Genomic DNA, 16,722 nt, shown 5'->3' with positions numbered 1-16,722 from the left:
TTTGTCTCCTCATTCGCTGTGTGCGTCTCTGTGTGCGTCTCTGACTTTGTCTCCAGCATCGTCTTCATCTTCACAGCGGCCTCCTTCTCGACCTCCGGCTCAGGTCTCACCTTCACTCCTTCCTCCTGCTCACCAGGAACTGCTGACTCTGGGCAGGGTGTCTGTTCGTAGATGGCAGCAGGTGTCTGTTCATAGATGACAGCAGGTGTCTGTTCGTAGATGACAGCAGTTGTCTGTTCGTAGATGACAGCAGTTGTCTGTTCGTAGATGGCAGCAGGTGTCTGTTCGTAGATCACAGCAGTTGTCTGTTCGTAGATCACAGCAGTTGTCTGTTCGTAGATGACAGCAGTTGTCTGTTCGTAGATGGCAGCAGGTGTCTGTTCGTAGATGACAGCAGTTGTCTGTTCGTAGATGGCAGCAGTTGTCTGTTCGTAGATGACAGCAGGTGTCTGTTCGTAACAGGCAGCAGGTGTCTGTTCGTAACAGGCAACAGGCATCTGTCCGTAACAGGCAGCAGGTGTCTGTTCGTAACAGGCAACAGGCATCTGTCCGTAACAGGCAGCAGGTGTCTGTTCGTAGCAGGCAGCAAGCATCTGTTCATAGCAGGCAGCAGGAGTCTGTTCATAGCAGGCAGCAGGAGTCTGTTCATAGCAGGCAGCAGGTGTCTGTTCGTAGCAGGCAGAAGGTGTCTGTTCATAGCAGGCAGAAGGTGTCTGTTCATAGCAGGCAGCAGGTGTCTGTTCATAGCAGGCAGAAGGTGTCTGTTCATAGCAGGCAGCAGGTGTCTGTTCATAGCAGGCAGCAGGTGTCTGTTCATAGCAGGCAGCAGGTGTCTGTTCATAGCAGGCAGCAGGTGTCTGTTCATAGCAGGCAGAAGGTGTCTGTTCATAGCAGGCAGAAGGTGTCTGTTCATAGCAGGCAGCAGGTGTCTGTTCATAGCAGGCAGCAGGTGTCTGTTCATAGCAGGCAGCAGGAGTCTGTTCATAGCAGGCAGCAGGTGTCTGTTCATAGCAGGCAGCAGGTGTCTGTTCATAGCAGGCAGAAGGTGTCTGTTCATAGCAGGCAGCAAGCATCTGTTCGTAGTTGACAGCAGGCGTCTGTTCGTAGCAGGCAGCAGGTGTCTGTTCATAGCAGGCAGCAGGTGTCTGTTCATAGCAGGCAGCAGGTGTCTGTTCATAGCAGGCAGCAGGAGTCTGTTCATAGCAGGCAGCAGGTGTCTGTTCATAGCAGGCAGCAGGAGTCTGTTCATAGCAGGCAGCAGGTGTCTGTTCATAGCAGGCAGCAGGTGTCTGTTCATAGCAGGCAGCAGGTGTCTGTTCATAGCAGGCAGCAGGTGTCTGTTCATAGCAGGCAGCAGGTGTCTGTTCATAGCAGGCAGCAGGAGTCTGTTCATAGCAGGCAGCAGGTGTCTGTTCATAGCAGGCAGCAGGAGTCTGTTCATAGCAGGCAGCAGGTGTCTGTTCATAGCAGGCAGCAGGTGTCTGTTCATAGCAGGCAGCAAGCATCTGTTCGTAGAAGGCAGCAGGTGTCTGTTCGTAGCAGGCAGCAGGAGTCTGTTCATAGCAGGCAGAAGGTGTCTGTTCATAGCAGGCAGCAGGTGTCTGTTCGTAGCAGGCAGCAGGTGTCTGTTCGTAGCAGGCAGCAGGAGTCTGTTCGTAGCAGGCAGCAGGAGTCTGTTCGTACAAGGCAGCAGACTCTTCCTGAGCCACGTCAGGAGAGGGAACCCTCTTGTCCATCTCCTCCATGCCGTCCTCAGACTCTCAGGGGGGGCTCGGCGTCTGAGTCGCCGACCACCTCGTCTTGTGCAATAGTGATGTCATCGGTAATGATGTCATCAGTGATGTCACTCGAGGAAAATGAGCTGTCATCGGGATGCATCATCAGTGAGACATGTAACCAGTGATGTTACTCGGACAATTGTGACATCATCAGTGATGTCATCAGGGATGTCACTCAAGAAATTGTGATGTCTACGATGATGTTGGTGAGTGATGGCTAGTGGCCAAAACTTGACTGTGTCGAAGCCACGCTGTTATTAGCCCCCACCACTTGTAATTTTTGTAAGTTTAAGATTATTCACCTCAGAACACTGTCAGAACCATTCAGTCCTAGTCTCGGACCTTATTCATTTTCAGGTTTTGAGAGATTACCGATCAATCCACATCCCTAGACATCATCCGTGATGATGTCACAATGTCCAGTGAACTGATGTCAACTGATGATGTCACTTAGACATTGTCAGCAGTGACATCATCAGTGACATAATCACTGATGATGTCATACCCACTGATGATGTCATATACATTGTGACATCATCTGTGGTGTCATAAATCCTTCCCTGCTGAAGTTATTATTATTAATTAATTATTCGTTGAACCGACTAGAAATGGCTGAACCTCCCCAACGGCCCTGCTGGTTTTTCTGTCACCAATGTTCAGCAGAGTCAGTCAGTCCGGACTATACCTGTCCACGCTGTGAATCTGGCTTTATTGAGGAACTGTCTGAGGAAAGACGTCATGAAATTGGGTCCACATCCACAGCCTCCACCCGTGATCAGAACTGGCCATCCTTTGAGAACATGGACCACCAGCACTTGTTCACATTCCCCCACGTTGAGAACTTTGAGCCTCGAGCGCGGACGCCGACAGAAGACAACCGGGAGACAGAGAATAGGAGAGAACGAGAGACGGCATCACAACAGCAGTACAGCGTCAGGCAACCCCGGAGTCGACACGTCTCTCGGCGGCAGGGTACGCGCCGCGAAGGAGTGTCCACTTTAGAGGGAATTATCCATCGCCTAGTAAATGGAATCATAGCACCTACAGCCATGCCAAACATTGGGATGGGACCATGGGGTATGCTGCATTCCAGTCCATTGGACTATGCCTGGGGTGCCAATGGGCTTGATGCTGTCATGACACAGTTTAACCAGCGTGAAAACACAGGTCCACCCCCTGCAGACAGAGACAGGATCAAGAGTCTACCCACCATCAGCATCACAGAAGAGCATGTGGGTGCTGGTTTAGAGTGTCCTGTGTGCAGAGAAGACTACAGCGTCGGAGAGAACGTTCGACAACTGCCATGCAAACATTTGTTTCACAAGGACTGTATAGTACCATGGCTGGAACAGCGCGACACGTGTCCTGTGTGCAGGAAGAGTCTTAGTGGACAGAAGAACACAGCCACAGACCCACCAGGGTTATCAGAAATTAACCTCTCGTCTTCCTCCTCATCCTCATCCTCTCCCGATTCACCTAGCAATGAGAATGCTGACAGTAAGTCGTAGACTTTCGAAGCCAAACGTTGAACGATACCCGACGCACCCACCCCCCTCCCCCTAACCCTGAGCCGGTCACCTGACATAAATAATACAGTTACGCCATTAGCATAAGATTGCCGAACGTTGGCCATTTTTAGACATGTCTAAAGTAATTCCACAACACTAGCTGGCATTCGTTGAAATGAATAACCTCACAAAAAGACTCGAAAGTGTGTCAGACCAGATATTACCGACTCAGGACGATAGCAGGGGAGGGTGACCGAATTAGGACACAGTTATGTTATGTATGTATGTATGTATGTCTGTATGTATATGTCTGTCTGTATGTCCCCAAGAAAGAAAGAAAGTGGCCAGGTCGCCGATGATGTCATATGGCCCATTTCCACTGCTGGTATTGGCGCGGCTCCGCCCGGCTCGACTCGCTTTTTTTTAGTCTTACTATTTGTACCACCTCTGTCGAGGTTCCAGGGCTGTGGACCCGGTACCATAGTGTGACGTGAAAACACTGCAGACGACTGATTGGTCAGTCAGAATGGTGTTTACTGTGTCTCTGGATACTGTCAGTGCTGGATACCAGTTTAGTGGCGCTTACCTTGTATGTAACGTTATTTCCCAAACCCTCCTGTTATTTCAAGCAGTCTTTTTGTCTTGCTGCCTTCAGCTCTGGTGAAATAAAATCGATCTCCTTGCTCAGCCTTCTTAACATGACGGTTGTTTTCAATTGTTTTGAGAGAGAAAAGTCCGTGGCTCTGCTAGGCCGGAGCCGCGGCTTTTCCTGGCGACTGGCCGGGCAGCTGGCTTCTCTTCTCCCTGTAGCGTAGCGTACCCCCTGTCCTGTCCTCCGCTATGCGGTGCGGTGCGCAGCGCAGGCATGTCAATAACAACAAAGAAATATCCAATCTCCTAGCCGAGGGTCTCATTTGCTCACGTAGGTCATATAGAGGCACCAGTATTTCATAACCAGTTTAAAAGTTCTGTGTAGGGATTTAATTGTGGGTGGAGGGCAGATTGAGCGAGTACTACTTGCAGTGGAAGCAGAGACTACTTCAGGTCAAGACGAGTAAAGCCGAGTTGAGACGAGCTGTACTATGCAGTACCATGTGGTGGAAATGAGCCAATACAGTTCTGTCCCACAATCGCAATTGTCGTGTCAGCGGTGATGCCATCAGTGAGTGATCTCATCAGTGATGTCACGAGAGCAATTGTGATGTCATCGGCCCCTAGTGGCCAAAAGCTTGACGGTGTTGAAGCCACGCCGTCGTTACATTACGTATTTTATGCCTTCGCAGTGACATTGCTGATTACATCACTCACTGTGTGATTGTGAATCTGCTGTACCTGCACGGGTTAAAACAAATTGTGATTTATCATTATTACTGTTGTTGCTCATATTATTATTAAGTGTCCCAGTTTGCCAATTAAAGGTGTCCCAGTTTGACAGTAGTCGCTGGAAAAATGTGGTTTTGGGTCAGTGTGTGTTTTGAGGAAGAGTCATCCATCTTGTGTTTAATGTTTCTTTCTTTTTTTCTTCTGTATAGTATCTCTAGTATATCTAGTAGCTCCTAAGCTATTTACAGTAAAATAGTATCTATCATATGAGGGCTAAGACATATGGATCATAATAAAAATGACGCAGAAGGTAAATTATGTCGGCTCAGAGTCTGAGTCGTGGAACAAAACGTCTTGGTAACAAAAGGTGCCGTGTACGTAGAATGTGTTTGTTCAAGTTCAAGTTCAACTTTATTGTATGTACAGTATAAATACAATGAAATCCTTATGCTCTGAGCACCCTCTGCCGAAACACACAGGACATGATCACAAGGGACCCGAGAGAAAAGAAAAAGGTGTAAACCTACATAACTATGTAGGCTACACAGTCACAACTATACAGGGCTACAATACAATATAATTTACAATACAACCAAGGTGACAAGTGCGTTGCAGTGTGATATGGTTCAGCTGTTCAGCACCCTGACTGCTTGGGGTAAGAAACTATTCCTGAGACGGGTGGTGTGTGATTTGATGCTCCAGTAACGTGACGGTACCATCGTATGCCAGTACAAAGGTCTGCATGGACTTCCTTGTGGGCTACATGTTGTTGGATAGCTCGCCCTGATCCTGGTGTGACAATCCCACAAACTAAGCGCCATCACCTTCATATGGATCTCAGATTGTCCATAAACAGCCTGGTTTGCCGTTGCTGTCCAGGCCGCTTATCTGCACGTACAGTAGGAGGAGTTTGCGGCCTCGCCCGCCCTACAGCTCGTCCACTGCACGTTGCATACGCAGCTCGCCCACTACGCGGCCTTGCCTGCTTTATGACATCACTGATGACATCATCACGGATGACATCACTGATGACATCGTCACTGAACTTATAGCCTCAGCTACGAAGGATGACATCAAAACTCTGCTCACACGCGCGCACGCACACACACATACAGTACGGACATTTCTCATTCTTATTATAAGATTGCAACGTTTCTAGAAAATCCCTATTATGTGAAATTGTATCGTTTTACTTTGATGTTGAGTTAAGCCAGCGAAGTGTGCCAGAACTTTAGTTTTTAACACTTTTAATTGTATTTGACACAGCAAATGGAAATGGAACGTGTCTATGTGTGTGATAGTGTTTTAAATAGTTCATTTTTACCACTTAATTACAGATGTGTCACAATGTTGCACTCTCTACCTACAGTACCTGACAGTGATAATTGAGAACCTACAGCACCTATCTAATGTCAGTTATATTCCTGGAGCGTATGATTTTATATGGAAATTAGCTTTTGGAAACTTTTATAACCCCACCGTGACTCTGTTTTAATTAGATGCTGGTGAACATTAATTACCTGCATAAAAGCAAGCTATTTACAACCTCAAACTGTATATAATATGCCTGCTCTATTGTCCCTGCTTGTATCAGTTGTTCACTCAAACAATGTAAAAGTTAAAACATAAACTATAGAAAGAGAGAGTGTTCCAAGTGCGGCGATGTGCAAATTAGAACGCTTGGACCAAGAGATACAGAGATGTTTGTGGTTACTTCCTGAGCAACATTCCGGTTACAGTCAGGGGCGGCTGTAGCTCAGGAGGTAGAGCGGGTCGTCCACTAATCGCTTTGGATAAAAGAGGTCGGTGGTTTGATTCCCGCCTCCTCCAGTCTGCATGTCGAAGTGTCCTTGGGCAAGATACTGAACCCCAAATTGCTCCCGTTGGTGTGCCAGCACCCTGCGTGGTAACCTGCCGCCATCGGTGTGTGAATGGGTGAATGTACCTACTGACTGTAAAGCGCTTTGGATAAAACCGCTATATAAATGCAGGCCATTTACCATTTACAGTCGGGAAAGATATAATCCCAATTTGACCTTGTTTCATCTGGAGGGATCTAAGTGATCACATGTAACATGTACAGACCGTTACAGGAGGCATCACATGTAACATGTACAGGCCGTTACAGGAGGCATCACATGTAACATGTACAGGCCGTTACAGGAGGCATCACATGTAACATGTACAGGCCGTTACAGGAGGCATCACATGTAACATGTACAGACCGTTACAGGAGGCATCACATGTAACATGTACAGGCCGTTACAGGAGGCATCACATGTAACATGTACAGGCCGTTACAGGAGGCATCACATGTAACATGTACAGGCCGTTACAGGAGGCATCACATGTAACATGTACAGGCCGTTACAGGAGGCATCACATGTAACATGTACAGACCGTTACAGGAGGCATCACATGTAACATGTACAGGCCGTTACAGGAGGCATCACATGTAACATGTACAGGCCGTTACAGGAGGCATCACATGTAACATGTACAGGCCGTTACAGGAGGCATCACATGTAACATGTACAGGCCGTTACAGGAGGCATCACATGTAACATGTACAGACCGTTACAGGATCTAAGTGATCACATGTAACATGTACAGGCCGTTACAGGAGGCATCACATGTAACATGTACAGGCCGTTACAGGATCTAAGTGATCACATGTAACATGTACAGGCCGTTACAGGAGGCATCACATGTAACATGTACAGGCCGTTACAGGATCTAAGTGATCACATGTAACATGTACAGGCCGTTACAGGATCTAAGTGATCACATGTAACATGTACAGGCCGTTACAGGAGGCATCACATGTAACATGTACAGGCCGTTACAGGAGGCATCACATGTAACATGTACAGGCCGTTACAGGAGGCATCACATGTAACATGTACAGACCGTTACATGATCTAAGTGATCACATGTAACATGTACAGGCCGTTACAGGAGGCATCACATGTAACATGTACAGGCCGTTACAGGATCTAAGTGATCACATGTAACATGTACAGGCCGTTACAGGAGGCATCACATGTAACATGTACAGGCCGTTACAGGATCTAAGTGATCACATGTAACATGTACAGGCCGTTACAGGATCTAAGTGATCACATGTAACATGTACAGGCCGTTACAGGAGGCATCACATGTAACATGTACAGGCCGTTACAGGAGGCATCACATGTAACATGTACAGGCCGTTACAGGATCTAAGTGATCACATGTAACATGTACAGGCCGTTACAGGATCTAAGTGATCACATGTAACATGTACAGGCTGTTACAGGATCTAAGTGATCACATGTAACATGTACAGGCCGTTACAGGATCTAAGTGATCACATGTAACATGTACAGGCCGTTACAGGAGGCATCACATGTAACATGTACAGGCCGTTACAGGATCTAAGTGATCACATGTAACATGTACAGGCCGTTACAGGATCTAAGTGATCACATGTAACATGTACAGGTCGTTACAGGAGGCATCACATGTAACATGTACAGGCCGTTACAGGATCTAAGTGATCACATGTAACATGTACAGGCCGTTACAGGATCTAAGTGATCACATGTAACATGTACAGGCCGTTACAGGATCTAAGTGATCACATGTAACATGTACAGGCCGTTACAGGAGGCATCACATGTAACATGTACAGGCCGTTACAGGATCTAAGTGATCACATGTAACATGTACAGGCCGTTACAGGATCTAAGTGATCACATGTAACATGTACAGGCTGTTACAGGAGGCATCACATGTAACATGTACAGGCCGTTACAGGATCTAAGTGATCACATGTAACATGTACAGGCCGTTACAGGAGGCATCACATGTAACATGTACAGGCCGTTACAGGATCTAAGTGATCACATGTAACATGTACAGGCCGTTACAGGATCTAAGTGATCACATGTAACATGTACAGGCCGTTACAGGATCTAAGTGATCACATGTAACATGTACAGGCCGTTACAGGAGGCATCACATGTAACATGTACAGGCCGTTACAGGATCTAAGTGATCACATGTAACATGTACAGGCCGTTACAGGATCTAAGTGATCACATGTAACATGTACAGGCTGTTACAGGAGGCATCACATGTAACATGTACAGGCCGTTACAGGAGGCATCACATGTAACATGTACAGACCGTTACAGGAGGCATCACATGTAACATGTACAGACCGTTACAGGAGGCATCACATGTAACATGTACAGGCCGTTACAGGATCTAAGTGATCACATGTAACATGTACAGACCGTTACAGGAGGCATCACATGTAACATGTACAGGCCGTTACAGGATCTAAGTGATCACATGTAACATGTACAGGCCGTTACAGGATATAAGTGATCACATGTAACATGTACAGGCCGTTACAGGAGGCATCACATGTAACATGTACAGGCTGTTACAGGAGGTATCACATGTAACATGTACAGGCTGTTACAGGAGGCATCACATGTAACATGTACAGGCCGTTACAGGAGGCATTACATGTAACATGTACAGACCGTTACAGGAGGCATCAGATGTAACATGTACAGGCCGTTACAGGAGGCATCACATGTAACATGTACAGACCGTTACAGGAGGCATCAGATGTAACATGTACAGGCCGTTACAGGAGGCATCACATGTAACATGTACAGGCCGTTACAGGAGGCATCACATGTAACATGTACAGGCCGTTACATGAGGCATCACATGTAACATGTACAGGCCGTTACAGGAGGCATCACATGTAACATGTACAGGCCGTTACAGGAGGCATCACATGTAACATGTACAGGCCGTTACAGGAGGCATCACATGTAACATGTACAGACCGTTACAGGATCTAAGTGATCACATGTAACATGTACAGACCGTCACAGGAGGCATCACATGTAACATGCACAGGCCGTTACAGGAGGCATCACATGTAACATGTACAGGCCGTTACAGGATCTAAGTGATCACATGTAACATGTACAGGCCGTTACAGGAGGCATCACATGTAACATGTACAGGCCGTTACAGGAGGCATCACATGTAACATGTACAGACCGTTACAGGAGGCATCACATGTAACATGTACAGGCCGTTACAGGAGGCATCACATGTAACATGTACAGGCCGTTACAGGAGGCATCACATGTAACATGTACAGGCCGTTACAGGAGGCATCACATGTAACATGTACAGGCCGTTACAGGAGGCATCACATGTAACATGTACAGGCCGTTACAGGAGGCATCACATGTAACATGTACAGGCTGTTACAGGAGGCATCACATGTAACATGTACAGGCCGTTACAGGAGGCATCACATGTAACATGTACAGGCTGTTACAGGAGGCATCACATGTAACATGTACAGGCTGTTACAGGAGGCATCACATGTAACATGTACAGGCTGTTACATGAGGCATCACATGTAACATGTACAGGCCGTTACAGGAGGCATCACATGTAACATGTACAGGCCGTTACAGGAGGCATCACATGTAACATGTACAGGCCGTTACAGGAGGCATCACATGTAACATGTACAGGCCGTTACAGGAGGCATCACATGTAACATGTACAGGCCGTTACAGGAGGCATCACATGTAACATGTACAGGCTGTTACAGGAGGCATCACATGTAACATGTACAGGCTGTTACAGGAGGCATCACATGTAACATGTACAGGCCGTTACAGGAGGCATCACATGTAACATGTACAGGCCGTTACAGGAGGCATCACATGTAACATGTACAGGCCGTTACAGGAGGCATCACATGTAACATGTACAGGCCGTTACAGGAGGCATCACATGTAACATGTACAGGCCGTTACAGGAGTGATCACATGTAACATGTACAGGCCGTTACAGGAGGCATCACATGTAACATGTACAGGCTGTTACAGGAGGCATCACATGTAACATGTACAGGCTGTTACAGGAGGCATCACATGTAACATGTACAGGCCGTTACAGGAGGCATCACATGTAACATGTACAGGCTGTTACAGGAGGCATCACATGTAACATGTACAGGCTGTTACAGGAGGCATCACATGTAACATGTACAGGCCGTTACAGGAGGCATCACATGTAACATGTACAGGCCGTTACAGGAGGCATCACATGTAACATGTACAGACCGTTACAGGAGGCATCACATGTAACATGTACAGGCTGTTACAGGAGGCATCACATGTAACATGTACAGGCCGTTACAGGAGGCATCACATGTAACATGTACAGACCGTTACAGGAGGCATCACATGTAACATGTACAGACCGTTACAGGATCTAAGTGATCACATGTAACATGTACAGGCCGTTACAGGATATAAGTGATCACATGTAACATGTACAGGCTGTTACAGGAGGCATCACATGTAACATGTACAGGCCGTTACAGGAGGCATCACATGTAACATGTACAGGCTGTTACAGGAGGCATCACATGTAACATGTACAGGCTGTTACAGGAGGCATCACATGTAACATGTACAGGCCGTTACAGGAGGCATCACATGTAACATGTACAGGCCGTTACAGGAGGCATCACATGTAACATGTACAGGCCGTTACAGGAGGCATCACATGTAACATGTACAGACTGTTACAGGAGGCATCACATGTAACATGTACAGACCGTTACAGGAGGCATCACATGTAACATGTACAGACCATTACAGGAGGCATCACATGTAACATGTACAGACCGTTACAGGAGGCATCACATGTAACATGTACAGACCATTACAGGAGGCATCACATGTAACATGTACAGGCTGTTACAGGAGGCATCACATGTAACATGTACAGGCTGTTACAGGAGGCATCACATGTAACATGTACAGGCCGTTACAGGATCTAAGTGATCACATGTAACATGTACAGGCCGTTACAGGATCTAAGTGATCACATGTAACATGTACAGGCCGTTACAGGAGGCATCACATGTAACATGTACAGGCCGTTACAGGAGGCAGGTTTGAAATCCAGTGAGTGGAGACTTATACTTCTTCCTTGTGTTAGTATCCTCCTCACTGAAGCCTGTGTGCATCCTAAGGAGGGAGTTCAGAATCAGAAACAAAGATGTGGATAAAAAGCGCTAGACTGTGATTTCTATTATGCATGTGCTCATGTCTTCAGGCCCGCCCCCAGGCTTTACATGGTCATTTAGCTCCATCGTCCACAACTGAATTAAAATCAAAGACCAGTCTGCAACCTCTAGTCTGGACCTGAAGGTATGCTGGCTGGAATGATATAATACATACAGTACACCCACACACACACACGCACGCACACGCACACGCTCACACACGCACACACACACGCACAGATATTGACATACTCACAAACTGCACACATACACATATATCAACATACTCACAAACTACAAGCATACACAGTGTGCACACACACACACACACACACACACACACACACACACACAGATATTGACGTACTCACAAACTACACACATACACACAGACACACATAAACATATATCAACGTACTCACAAACTACAAGCATACACACACACACACACACACACACACACACACACACACACACACACACACACAGATATTGACGTACTCACAAACTACACACATACACACTTAGACACACAAACATATATCAACGTACTCACAAACTACAAGCATACACACACACACACACACACACACACACACACACACTGTGTGTGTACACACAGACACACACACACACCCTCTCTCTTTGCCACGGGGTCGTCTCTTCTGCTGCCGCCCGCCCGCTCACTCATGGATGAAATGAAGTATCCTGTGCTGTGTGGATGGATACCTGCCCGAGTTAAACTCACTCTGACATCTCATGCCATGGCCAGTGTGCTAAATGAGCTAGTGGGAGATTGGATGCTGCAGAGCACGCTTCCTCCACTCCCCTCTTCCCCCTGGCCTTTGCCTCTCTCCTCCCAGATGATGTGCTGAGAGGAGGCCGTGGTGCCCACTTGACGGAGGGAACGGGGCTCTTTCGGTTAGGGTTAGTCGCATTATATTAGATCTGGTATGAGTGATATATGAGAGCGTCTACAGGTAGAGTTACAGTACTATGCAGCGGTGCTGCTGTATATTCTGGAGGGGGGGGGGGGGGGGGGCGGGGGCAGGGGGTGATAGTGGGGCGTGTGTGTGTGTGTGTACAATACAATGTGTGACTGCTCTGAACAGCTTATTGGCTTTGCTGTGAAGTCACATGGCTATTTGTGACTTGATTGATCGTGATGGATTGCTTGAGGGGCGGCCTGTGGAAATGTAAGTGTTCAGAGGGGAGGCTGAGAACACGGCCGGCAGAGCAAATCATTGAGGCAATCGACCAAAAGCTCTGTGGTCAATTTAAAACGTGAAGAGGTAAACATGGATAAAAGGGTTTTGGGGGTAATCCAACGCTGCTTTGCGTCCTGTTCTCCATCTGATTGTATCCATATCATGTCTAAACTGCTCCCTCTCCTCTCCTCTCCTCTCCTCTCCTCTCCTCTCCTCTCCTCTCCTCTCCTCTCCTCTCCTCTCCCCTCTCTCTCCTCTCCCCTCTCTCTCCTCCACTCTCCTCTCCTCTCCCCTCTCTCTCCTCTCCTCTCCTCCCCTCCCCTCCTCTCCCCTCTCTCTCCTCTCCCCTCCTCTCCTCTCCTCTCCCCTCCTCTCCTCTCCTCCCTTCTCTCTCCTCCACTCTCATCTCCTCTCCTCCACTCTCCTCTCTCTCTCCTCTCCTCTCCTCCACTCTCCTCTCCCCTCTCTCTCCTCTCCCCTCTCTCCCCTCTCTCTCCTCTCCTCTCCTCTCCCCTCTCTCTCCTATCCTCTCCTCTCTATAGCGGCCTGTTTAGTGTTGTAGACATGAACAATGGTACCATTGTCTGGGCCTTGCTAGAAGGGGCACCTAGACAATTCGCACTGATTGTTCTCAAATTGCCCGGCTGGGAGAATCACCTCTTCTGTTTGATGGCTTAAAGTGCCTCTGATTCCACCGGGACGAGCAGCTCTGACTCTCGCAGATTTTTCATTTTTCTTACTCCCCCCTCCCCTCCCCCCCTCCTCCTCCTCCTCCTCCCCGCCTTGGATTGTTGGTGGTGAGAGAGTGCACTGTCGTGCTGGAATATTGGCTGTGCAGCTGAAGACAAACAAGGCAGGGCAGAGCCTGGCCAGAGTCTGTCTGTGGCTTCATCCGTCTTAGGCCGGATTCATCACACCCCCAAGAAGTCATTGTGCTGATGTGTTGTTTCCAAAATATTGTTAAAGGAACACTCCGCCCATTTTCAACCAGCTTTGTATCATTAGAACATCAGTAGTATATCAGAAAACTGTAAACTGTTTTGAAGTCTGTCATTTAATTTGACAGTTATTGAGTGTTAAAGTGTGTACCAGTGACATCACTGGTCCACACTAACTCAAATTAATAACTCATTAAGTCAAATCAACTCTCAATAACTGTCAAACTAGATGAATGATGAATAGTTTGACAGTTATTGAGAGTTGATTTGAGTTAATGAGTTATTAATTTGAGTTAGTGTGGACCAGTGATGTCACTGGTCCACACTTTAACACTCAATAACTGTCAAATTAAATGACAGACTTCAAAACCGTTTACAGTTTTCTGATATACTACTGATGTTCTAATGATACAAAGCTGGTTGAAAATGGGTGGAGTGTTCCTTTAAGCATTTTCCCCATTTTTTGCCTTTTCCATCAAAACCTTGTGTCCGTCATGTCCGTCACTGGCTTGTCCGCCGTGCTGTGCTGTAGTGTAGCTGTTGCTAACTGATGCCCATGTTTGCAGCGGTTGGACGGAGGCTGAACTAGCCCCGTTCACAGCACATGTAAACTACTCGTTAATTTACCCCCATATGAAGTGTAATGGGCAATCCAATAGAGGAAACTGCTTTTTCATCCTCCGAATGACTTTGTGGTCGAGCAGAAATCCAATCTGACCCAGTGGAGCTCCTGTTGTGGCTCAGACCTGGGCCAAAAATATCTCTCCTACTATAAAAAATAACTCATTGATATTTTGATACTGATCATGAATTTTTAATTACGGCTAAAGCATTTGATATGAGTGATGGTCTTTATGCTTCGATTTAAACATTTTAGATATAATAACGTCATTCTAAGACGCCAGTGGATGGAATAAAGAGCTCATGAAATTTGGCAGTCAAAAAGCTGTTGGAAATCATTTTTTAAGCATTCGTTTTAGGGGTGAGCCCAAATAGACAACGATTTGACTGCCAACCTCACAGTCGAATTGTTTGCAAAATGTGGTTATGAAACGAGGATCAATCCATTCCGTCTATATGGGGTGCAGAATGTCTGATTTTACATAGAATTGCATGGTTTCTCCCGATTGTTATATAGCCTATTTTGGTATAAGTACCTATCAGCCTATTAATACCATAAAACCAAGTCCCAAATAAACAAACAGGAGTTTACACATCAGCAAAAAAAGTCAATTACTTTGCTGTGATTATAAGTTTCTGGCTCTGATCATTGTTTTTGACCACTCCCACCGACACTTACACACAGATTCAGGCATGCAGTACCTGTAGGCACAGACATGCGGCCACACCCGTCCAAAAGCAGTTCAGAGGGAGAGATCACAGGAACATTCCGATCTGACACCAGTCACCTCCTGAAAACCTGAAAACTGAAAACTAAATGTCATACCGTCACGCATTTGTCACAACATTTCATGCTTTTTAGTCACTGGAGCTCAAACACGATTTCAAAAAGTCGCTTTCCGCCTGCACCTGTTACACTGTAACAGTGGTTACACTGTAACGGTGTTACAGTCCGCCAGCATCACGCGTCACGAGTGTTGCACTGTGTGTGTGTGTGTGTGTGTGTGTGTGTGTGTGTGTGTGTGTGTGAGGAGCATGTGATGATGAATGTGTGTGTATCATCAGAGCTGCAAGTGTAACCGCTCTGCCATTACCTGAGAGTGATAGCTCAAATGGAGCAACTATAATTACTGGCCTGTCAGCCAGGCAGCCCCAGCGACTATGCATGTACTGTACCATGTCCACGCACCTTCATTGAAAATAGCAACAGGTTGGCACGCTGCATTCAAGTCTATAAAGCTCTTTATTGCAAATACAATAAGCTCCGTTTTACCAATGGGCCGGGATGACAGTGACAGGGTTTTTGCTTTGTGAATGGAGTGAATTCACACATGTCTCTCTCTACCATTACATCACGGGTATTTCATATTTGTATACTTTATTATCCCCATGGGGAAATTGATCCTCTGCCTTCGACCCATCCGATACACACACTATACTGTACTGTACACACTATACACACTATACTGTACTGTACACACTATACACACTATACACACTATACTGTACTGTACACACTATACACACTATACACACTATACTGTACTGTACACACTATACACACTATACACACTATACTGTACTGTACACACTATACACACTATACACACTATACTGTACTGTACACACTATACACACTATACACACTATACTGTACTGTACACACTATACACACTATACACACTATACACACTATACTGTACTGTACACACTATACACACTATACACACTATACACACTATACACACTATACTGTACTGTACACACTATACACACTATACTGTACTGTACACACTATACACACTATACACACTATACTGTACTGTACACACTATACACACTATACACACTATACTGTACTGTACACACTATACACACTATACACACTATACTGTACTGTACACACTATACACACTATACACACTATACTGTACTGTACACACTATACACACTATACACACTATACTGTACTGTACACACTATACACACTATACACACTATACACACTATACTGTACTGTACACACTATACACACTATACACACTATACTGTACTGTACACACTATACACACTATACACACTATACTGTACTGTACACACTATACACACTATACACACTATACACACTATACTGTACTGTACACACTATACACACTATACACACTATACTGTACTGTACACACTATACACACTATACACACTATACACACTATACTGTACTGTACACACTATACACAC

General features: G+C 46.2%; 1 protein-coding gene and 1 pseudogene across 2 annotated transcripts in view; both read left to right on the top strand.

Annotated features, from left to right (window-relative positions):
• Positions 1-16,722, top strand: part of LOC310798326 (cadherin-4-like) — a gene marked incomplete at both ends in the record, with an annotated part of 263,719 nt that overhangs the window by 61,170 nt on the left and 185,827 nt on the right.
• Positions 2,387-3,286, top strand: LOC310798327 (E3 ubiquitin-protein ligase RNF126 pseudogene; annotated as a pseudogene). Its single transcript has one exon. The product of its transcript is annotated as an E3 ubiquitin-protein ligase RNF126 pseudogene (transcript).

The sequence above is a fragment of the Poromitra crassiceps genome (assembly GCF_964638095.1).
Source record: "Poromitra crassiceps genome assembly, chromosome: 25".
In the NCBI taxonomy this organism is placed as follows: Eukaryota; Metazoa; Chordata; class Actinopteri; order Beryciformes; family Melamphaidae; genus Poromitra; species Poromitra crassiceps.
Note: the sequence above shows the minus strand (reverse complement) of the source record. Positions and strands in the feature narration are given on the sequence as shown.